The following is a 9,788-nucleotide window of genomic DNA, read 5'->3' on the forward strand; positions in this document are numbered from 1 at the left end:
GCTGTTGGGGGAGGTGATCCAATGGTTTGGGGTGAGGTATCATCAATATGCTGACAATACCCAGCTTTATATCTCCACCCCTGGCCGCCTGAGTGATGCCGTGGATGTCCTGACCCAAAGCCTGGAGGCTGTAAGGGTCTGGATGGGGCACAATGGGCTTCAGCTCAACCCAAGCAAGACTGAGTGGCTTTGGGTTTGTGGGCCTTCCGGTGACAAGGTTTTTCCATCATTGGTCCTGGATGGGGTGGCACTGCCCCAGATGGACCCAGTGAGCAATCTGGGGGTCCTCGTAGACTCACAGTTCCTGCTGGAAGAGCAGGTGGCATCTGTGGCTAGGACGGCCTTTGCACACCTTCGGGTTGTGCGCCAGTTGCACCCATTCCTGGACCAGGAGGCACTACTCACTGTCACTCATGCCCTTGTGACTTCCTGTCTGGACTACTGTAACACGCTCTACATGGGGCTGCCCTTGAAGAGTATTCGGAAACTTCAGCTGGTGCAGAATGCAGCTGCCCAGGTAGTAAGTGGAGTTGGATATTCGACACACGTAACACCGCTGCTACAGGAGCTGCATTGGTTGCTGGTGTGCTTCTGGGTGCAATTCAAGGTGCTGGTTGTTACCTTTAAAGCCCTTCATGGCTTGGGACTGGGTTATGTAAGGGAGCGCCTTTTCCCAGTTGTTTCTACCCATCCAATTTGATCTGGTAGATTGGGCATGCTACGGATCCTGTCAACCAAAGAATGTCAGTTGGCAGGGACTAGAAGGCATGCCTTTTCAGCCGTAGCACCTGCCCTCTGGAATATTCTCCCCTCAATGATCAGGATGCCCCCGACCCTGTTGGCCTTTTGTGAGGCCATGAAGACCTGGTTATGTGCCCGGGCCTGGGGCCCCAAGTGTGGTAATGGTCCCGTTTCTCTGTTGTATTAACAACTTACATTGTTTACTTGGCAGCCATGTATATTTATTTTGTTTTGTAACCTTTTTAATTGTAATTGTTTAATTGTTTTATGGTTTTTATTGTTGTAAGCTGCCCAGAGTCACTTGCTGAGATGGGTGGCTATAGAAATTGAATAAATAAAATAAAATAAATAAAATAAGTATGACAGAATGAAACCTTTCCACTAACTTCCAGATCAGCGACAAAGGAGGATAGAACTGGGCTGGTAAAAGGCGTCCCTAAATGAGGGTTGCGATCCAAGGGGCGAAGCCTTTCATTACAGCCCACTTTTCTGGTGTCCTTGCCTATCCAAAGAGCATCATCCTGCAGAAGAGAACATGGGATTTAACACCCAACACTTGTGTACTTAGATAGTTACTATAGCCCACTGTTTCTCAACTTCAGCCACTCTTAAGATGTGTGGACTTCAACTCCCAGAATCACCCAAGCAGCATGCAATGGAATTCTGAGAGTTGAAGTCCATGCATCTTAAAGTTGCTGAGGTTGAGAAACATTGGTGTAGTTCAACTGTTCTTGTGAGACTAGAAAACCAGGAACTAAAGGACAGGACTCTAGTGAAAGAGTAAGACTTGCTGTTCCCTGGGTGTTGCATCTTCATTTCCCATAATCTAGAATGCATCCTCTGATTCCAGAAATATTTTATGCACCTGAGTGTCAAAGAACCAGTTTTATACCTGGCATGCTTTTGTGATCACTGAAACATCAGCCTACACTAATGTTGTAAAACCTCATTTAGCTGACAGATAACCTGATCTGCCAAGGTGTAGGAAGCTCAGAAGTTATGTCACTGACACCATTTTGAAATGTTTAACATAGGTCAAACAAGTAACTGCAAGTTCTCAATCCTTGTTGATATTCTGCATCCCTTGTCAACCGTTTAGTAAGCTTACTACGAATAAGTACCTATTTTGCTATGCTTATGCCATGACTTGTATGTGTTCTAATTAAAAGGGTGTTGTTGCCATCCTTTTAAAAGGGCCTTTTAGTTCCATCATCCCCTGGTAATCCAAACTAAACCCAATATAGAGAAGTTAATAAGGACTATTTGTGAGTGTTTAAACTTATGAGGGTTTGGTTCTGCTGGAGAGTTTGAAGTAATATTTACAGTATCCTTCATAGAAGCCACAGATGTTTGGAAGGGGGGATCCTTTATTAATGTGGGCTCTTAAAAAGTAAAAAATACAAATTATAGCTATGTTAAATTGCATTAGTTCCTGAATTCAGGAGAGGGTTTAAACAGTACAGTCTCCTTTGAGTTAAACACAAATATTGGTGACCTGATGAACGTATTTATGTTGTTTTCTTAACGAAGTATGGAAGAAGTTCATTATTACCTTTTTCTGGGACTTCTTTTTACTTCTCAGTCTAGTATAGAGGTAGGAATTCCCAGTGGCCTCCCATCCAAGTACTAATAACCCCCAGCCTGCTTAAATATTTGAGATCAGCCAAGGCAGCTAAGCGTTGCCCTAGCTGGGCAGGAGGAGAGATAAGCTTTGATGAAAAAGACTGAGTTGGAAGGCACAAACTCAATATTTCTCTTTCCTTTATTTGTTTTGGTCAGTATTCTGAGTAATTGACATTTCCATAAATTTTGTAACATGAACAAAGCTCATTGCTCAGCAAATAGGAAGTTAACTCCCTTCTTAAATTTCAAAACTATTGCCACCCACATCAAATGCAGGTGTTTAGGCTTCATTAAGGTGGAATGCAAAGGAGTTAGACAACTGCTGCTCCCTGAGGTTTAAAACTTGGAATGCGTAATGGACAGAGAACAAACTTGGCAAGGATTAGAAGCTTTTCTTTGCAGCTGTGACTGTACCTTATGGATCCCAGACTGACTGTTTCCGCATCCCCCCTCTCTGGAGAAAATGTATTAAGGCCCTTCCCAGATTTAAATAAAATGTGTTTATGATTGAAGTATGTGTATTTATAAACACACAGGTTCCATATAGACCTGGCTGGGCGCTGAAGGGGGGGTGCCCCTTTCGGAAATGTGCCCAGCTGGGTTTACAGTATGGCACCAGCCGAGATCCCAGGGCAGGGGAGGAGGGGTGGCTGTTGTCATCTGAGAGTCTCTTGTGGCCTTCAAGGATCCTGCTCCACAAGTGGCTGGCTGTGAGACCCTGTTCTTCAAGTTGGGTTCCCAAGAACAGTTTGGAGTGTTGCTGCTGTACCAACCTCCCTGCTGCGTGGCAACCTCCCTGCCTGAGCTGCTTGAGGCTGTCTCGGGGCTGGCGGTGGAGTTCCCCAGGCTTATGGTTCTGGGGGACTTCAACCTGCCATCCTTGGGGTATGCCTCGGAGGCAGCTTGGGAGTTCATGGCTACCATGACAGCCATGGGCCTGTCCCAGATTATTTGGGACCCAACTCGAGACAGTGGTCACACCCCGGACTTGGTTTTCTTGTCAGAGCAGTGGCAATGTGATCTGAGGGGAGAGTTAGATCTGTCCCCATTGTCATGGTCAGACCATACCCTGGTGGCCCTGAGATTCTCTTATGCCACCCCCCTCCACAGGAGGCAGGACCCATTCAATTGGTCTGCCCCCGGCGACTGATGGACCCGGTAGGGTTTCAGAGGGAGCTGGGGGTTATACCCAGTGATCTGCTGCACGGTCTAGCGGAGGCCCTGGCTGCAGCCTGGAATAGGGAGGCGGCCGGGGCCTTGGACAGGATTGCGCCTGTGCGGCCTCTCTTGTCCCATTGAACCCAGCACTCCCTGTGGTTTACGGAGGAGTTGAGGGTTCTGAAGAGGGTTAAGAGACGCCTAGAGCACCGCTGGAGGAAGACAAAGTCCAAAACTGACCGAACACAGGTAAAAGCTGCTATTAAGGCCTACCTTGTAGCAATAAAAGCGGTGAAACATCAATATTTCTCCGCTCTTATTGTGTCCACAGAATGCTGCCCGACAGCCCTGTTTAAGATCACTCGATCCCTTTTGGGGAAGGTGCGTTCAGTGACACACCTACAGGGCCGTGCAGAGGAATTTGCTGAGCATCTGCAGGACAAAATTGCTTGGATCCACTCCAAGTTGGACTCCAGGCGTGAGGTGTGGTCTGGAGAGGTACCAGGGAAACAGGCTTACCCAGTTATCTGGGAGAAGTTTGATCCTGTTGGACCTGAGGAAGTGGACAGGATCCTACGGACAGTAAATGCCACCACGTGCTATCTAGACCCGTGCCCCTCCTGGCTAGTAAAAGCAGGCCGGGAGGTGACATGTGGTTGGGTCCATGCGATGGTTAATACATCCTTGGGAGAGGGGGTGTTTCCGGCGACCTTTAAAGAGGCGTTGGTACACCGCCTCCTCAAGAAGCCATCGCTGGACCCTACTGTTCTGGACAATTTTCGTCCAGTCTCCCACCTTCCCTTTTTGGGGAGGGTGGTTGAGAAAGTGGTGGCTTTGCAGCTCCAGAGGGTCCTGGAGGAAACGGATTATCTATGTCCTAACAGCCAGGAACCACGCTGAGACAAGGAACAGGTCTCTAGTATTTTATTGCTGCTACATAACAGGAAAATCCTAACAAACTGAAGAAGCATGGGAAAAACCCAGACATATAAACCCCAAAGGTTAAGGCGGGCCCGATCTGTGTCTCTTGGAATGGCTACCTAATTCCTCAGTACTACGCATGCGCTTTACAGCCTGGATGGGAGCCCCCTGCTCGCCATCCTTACTCATGACAATCTAGACCCCTTTCAGTCAGGTTTCAGGCCCGGTTATGGGACGGAAACGGCATTGGTCGCACTTATGGATGATCTCTGGCGGGAGCGGGATGGAGGCAGTGCATCCATCCTCGCTCTCCTTGATCTCTCAGTGGCCTTTGATACCATCGACCATGGTATCCTTTTGGGGTGGCTCAGGGAGTTGGGGGTGGGTGGCATAGTCTTACGCTGGTTCACCTCCTTCCTCCAGGGCCGATCCCAGTCGGTGTTGATAGGGGAGGAGAGATCGGCCCCACAGCCCCTTCTTTGTGGGGTGCCACAGGGATCAGTGCTCTCCCCTCTCCTTTTTAACATCTACATGAAACCCCTGGGCGAGATCATCCGTCACCATGGGATATCATCAGTATGCTGATGATACTCAATTGTGTATCTCCATCCCGGGTGAAGTAAGTGATGCCGTGACTACCCTCTCCGAGTGTCTGGGGCCTGTGGGGGCCTGCATGGGGAACAACAGGCTTCATTTGAACCCTGGTAAGACAGAGTGGCTGTGGGTTAATGGTTCTTCTGTATCTGGGACATTAACATCTCTGGTTCTGGATGGGGTTGCACTGCCCCAGACAGACCTGGTGTGTAACTTGGGGGTCCTCCTGGACTCACGCCTCCTGCTTGAAGAGCAGGTGGCAGCCGTGGCCAGGAGAGCCTTTGTGCAGCTACGTGCTGTGCACCAGTTGCGCCCCTTCCTGGACCAGGAGGCCCTTCGAACAGTCACTCATAGCCTTGTTATCACTCATATAGACTATTGCAATGCGTTCTACATGGGGCTACCCTTGAAGAATATCCGGGAGCTACAGCTGGTCCAGAATGCAGCTGCGCGAGCTGTTTTTGGTGCCCCTAGAAGGGCACATGTAACACCACTGCTGCGCAAGCTGCACTGGGTACCAGTTTGCTTCTGGGTCCAATTCAAGGTGTTGGTTATTACCTTTAAAGCCCTACATGGCATGGGGCCAGGTTACCTGAGGGACCGCCTGTTCCCCATTACATCAACCCGTCCCACCCAATCGTGCAGAGAGGGCATGCTGCGAACTCCATCTGTAAGAGAATTTCATCTGGCGGGGTCCAGGAAGCAGGCCTTCTCCACAGTAGCTCCCGCCCTGTGGAACATGCTGCCGCTGGAGGTGAGATTGGCCCCATCACTCCTGGCCTTTCGGCAGAGTCTGAAGACCTGGTTCTGCCACCTAGCTTGGGGTGGAGAGAGGAATAGATCTACATGGGGATGGTTGCTATAGACCACTCCTCCCACACTTGGACTGTTTTAGATTCTTCACCACTTGGATTCTTTATTTTACTTCTATTTATATTATTTATTACTGTATTTTATTCTGTGTATTTATGGTTATGGTTTTTAACTGATTGTTGTAAACCGCCCAGAGTCCCCCAATGGGAGGAGATGGGTGAGGATAAATTAGATAGATAGATAGATAGATAGATAGATAGATAGATAGATAGATAGATAGATAGATAGATAGATAGATGGAATATACCATATATATTTATGCTAATATATATATGTATACACACTTAAAGATAATGACTATAATTTACTGAGAAACACATCTCACCAAAGTGGATGAATATTTTTGAGGTGGTCTTGTTAGCGGGGTCAGTCTGCCACCATTTACTAACCTTTGATGGAGAACTTCAGTGTATCCCCTCACCCTTCTTTCCCTTTTCTTGATTTTCCCACTATGCTTTTCTTAAGTAGTTACACCTTCCCTGGAAAGCATCCAAGCATTTCCTTGGCAAAGAGGCTTTCACATTAGCCAGGCTGGATGCTTTGCATTCAGCAGTCCTTTTTGGATGTTTCAAGGGTACCCCTATGCACCTTTGGTTAAGTCCATGTCGTGATGGCTCAATAGAAACCCTAAGCCATATGCTATTATACTGCTCCCTATATAAGCACTCTAGACAGACCCTTATATATATGATTTTGAAGAAATTTCCAGGTAGGGAGTGTGGTTTCTATTTAATGCTACTTCTTTCAGTCAAGGACTCAAAAATATCTTCTCAAGTTGCTCAGTTATGTGCTACCATTTGTATGATATGTGGCACCATTACTTAGGTTTAGAATTTCTTAAAGTAATATTTTATTTTGATTTATTTTAGTATTTCTATTATTCTTAAATCTTATTACACTTACTGTTTTTCTGTTTTATACATATGTAGAAGGATGTATTACTGTTGTTATTAGATTTTTTTTATTGTATCTGACCTTAGGGCTGTAATAAACTTGAAAAAAAATGGAGCTTCTCTTGATATTTGTCCAGGTACTCCAGCTGCACGAACAAGAGTTGCCCAGAAATGTTTTTTTTTATTGCAAGATTTTATTCATTAAAAATTTCTATTAAAAAAAATTCTACAAGACATATATACAAAAAGATTTTTCAACAAAACAAATTAACAAAAAAATCAACCTACATTTCTACACATCTTGCTATAATGTCTTATGATTTTAACTTTTCTTTTTCCTAAGGAAAATAGGTGTGTCAACATATACAAATCATATAAATAAGAGGTTTCCGACTAAACTAGCTAAAGATATATATTAAAACCCCTAATGTAACTCCCGATAATTTTGAACTCTTATTTTACTATTTATTTCAAAATATTCGCTTCTTTACAATACAAAATCCAATATCATTGCTTCATTTTCATCAATTGCATACAGGTAATCTAAAATTGGTTGCCACATTTCCTTAAATTTCAAAATATTATTATCTTTCATTAAACATGTTCATTTTGCCATTTGTGCTAATTCAATGAGTTTTATTATCCATTTTTCCATTGTTGGAATAGTTTCCCTTTTCCAATACTGTGCATATTGGCTGCTGTGATCATGTAAAGCATCAAATTACTATATTTTTCTTGTTGATTGCCATCAAAGAGACCTAATAAAAACAACTCTGGTTTTTTTCCCATCTTTTTCTTAAAAATTTTCTAAAACATATCATGAATCTGTGCCCAAAATTTTTTTGCTTTGCTACAAGTTCACCACATATGATAGAATGTTCCTTCCATTTGCTGACATTTCCAACATGTATTTGAAGTGTTATTATACATTCTTGCTAGTTTTTGTGGTGTCAAGTACCATCTAAACATCATCTTATAAAAAATTTCCTTTAAATTATAACATAATGAAAACTTTAAATCCTTAGTCCACATTTTTCCCATTTTTCTAATGGAATGTCATGACCAACATTTCTTGCCCAATTAATCATGCATGTTTTAACTTGTTCATTTTCTTGATTTGTTTGTAACAAGATTGTATACATTTTTGTAATAATATGATCATTATTTAAATATAATTGTTTTTCAAATTCTGATTCTTCTTTTTTAAATTTATAGTTCTTTTTATCTAACTTGAATCATTCATTTAATTGGAGGTAACTAAACCAATTACACATGTGACCTTCATTTTGTAGTTCCTCCCGAGATTTTAGAATAGGCAGACCACTTTGGTCGAGTTTTAATAGATCTTTATAGCTTAACCATTTAGTCTGGTCCCCTAAGCTTTCTCTTCTTGATAGGGCTTCTAATGGTGATATCCAATTTGGTATATTAGGAAGTAGTCTTTTTTTGTATTTGTCCCAGGTCTTAAGTAACGTTTTTCTAATAATGTGATTATTAAATTCTTTGTTCAATTTTACTTTTTCATACCAGATATAAGCCAACCAAATTTAATTTTGTGTCCTTCTAACTGTAAAAGTTTTTGATCTTCCAATATTAACCAGTCTTTGATCCATAGAAAACAACAAGCTTCCAGATATAACTTAAGATCAGGTAATCCCAGGCCTCCTTTCTCTTTGGCATCTTGCAATAGTTTAAATTTAATTCTTGGTTTTTTTCCTGCCGTATAAATTTCAAAATGTCTTTTTGCCATAACTTAAAAGTTTTTTCATTTATCAAAATTGGAATTGTTTGGAACAGAAATAACATCTTTGGTAATATATTCATTTTAATTGCAGATATTCTTCCTAAAAGAGATAATTGTAACTTACTCTACCTCTCTAAATCTAATTTAATCTCAGACCATATTTTCTCATAGTTGTTGTGGAATAATGCATTATTATTAGCTGAAAGTATTATACCCAAGTATCTAATTTTCTTTTCTATTGTAAAGCCAGTTTTTTCTTTTAAAATTTCTTCTTGTTTTGGGGTCATATTTTTACTCAATATTTTAGTTTTTTGGTTATTAATTTTAAATCCTGCTACCTCTCCAAATTCTGTTATTTTTTTCAATAAATAGTCTATCAAATCTAATGGGTTTTGTAAAATAAACACCAAGTCGTCTGCAAATGCTTTCAATTTAAATACTTGTTTTTTAATTTTTATCCCTTCTATCCGTTTATCAGATCTTATCTCTCTAATAAGAACATCTAAGACAAGAATGAATAATAAAGGTGACAATGGACATCCCTGTCTCATTCCATTTTCTATTTTACAGTTATCTGTTACTTCTTCATTTACTATTATTCTGGCTTTTTGTGATGAATAAATTGCTTTGATCCCCCTTGTAAAGTCTTTTCCAAACTCCATTTTCTCCAATACCTTGATCATAAATCTCCAATTTAAATTATCAAAGGCCTTTTCCGCATCCAAAAATATTAAGGCTATTTGGCTTTCATTATGATGATGTGCATATTCCAAAATATCTATCACTGTTCTTGTGTTGTCTTTTATTTGTCTTTTTGGCAGAAAGCCATTTTGATCTTTATTTATAATTTCTTGAAGGACTGTTTTTAATCTTTCAGCTAATATTGCCGTAAAAAATTTATAATCATTGTTAAGCAAAGAAATCGGCCTATAATTTTTAGTTGAAGTGGGATCTTGTTCTCCTTTTGGGATAAGAGTGATATTTGCTTGAGACGATGACTCGGGTATCTTGGACACCATCAGAATCGAATTCATTAATTCTTTAAGTGGCGTTAAAATTTGTTCTAAAAATAATTTATAATAGCCCATAGATATACCATCAGGGCCAGGTGTTTTTCCTATTTTAAGTTTTTTTATGCATCTATGATCAAAAACAAAAATAAAGATGGCAAGGACCTAACAGAAGAAGAAGAGATCAAGAAAAGGTGGCAAGAATATACAGAAGACCTGTATAGGAAGGAT

Source organism: Candoia aspera, chromosome 2 (genome assembly GCF_035149785.1).
Source record: "Candoia aspera isolate rCanAsp1 chromosome 2, rCanAsp1.hap2, whole genome shotgun sequence".
Taxonomy (NCBI): domain Eukaryota; kingdom Metazoa; phylum Chordata; class Lepidosauria; order Squamata; family Boidae; genus Candoia; species Candoia aspera.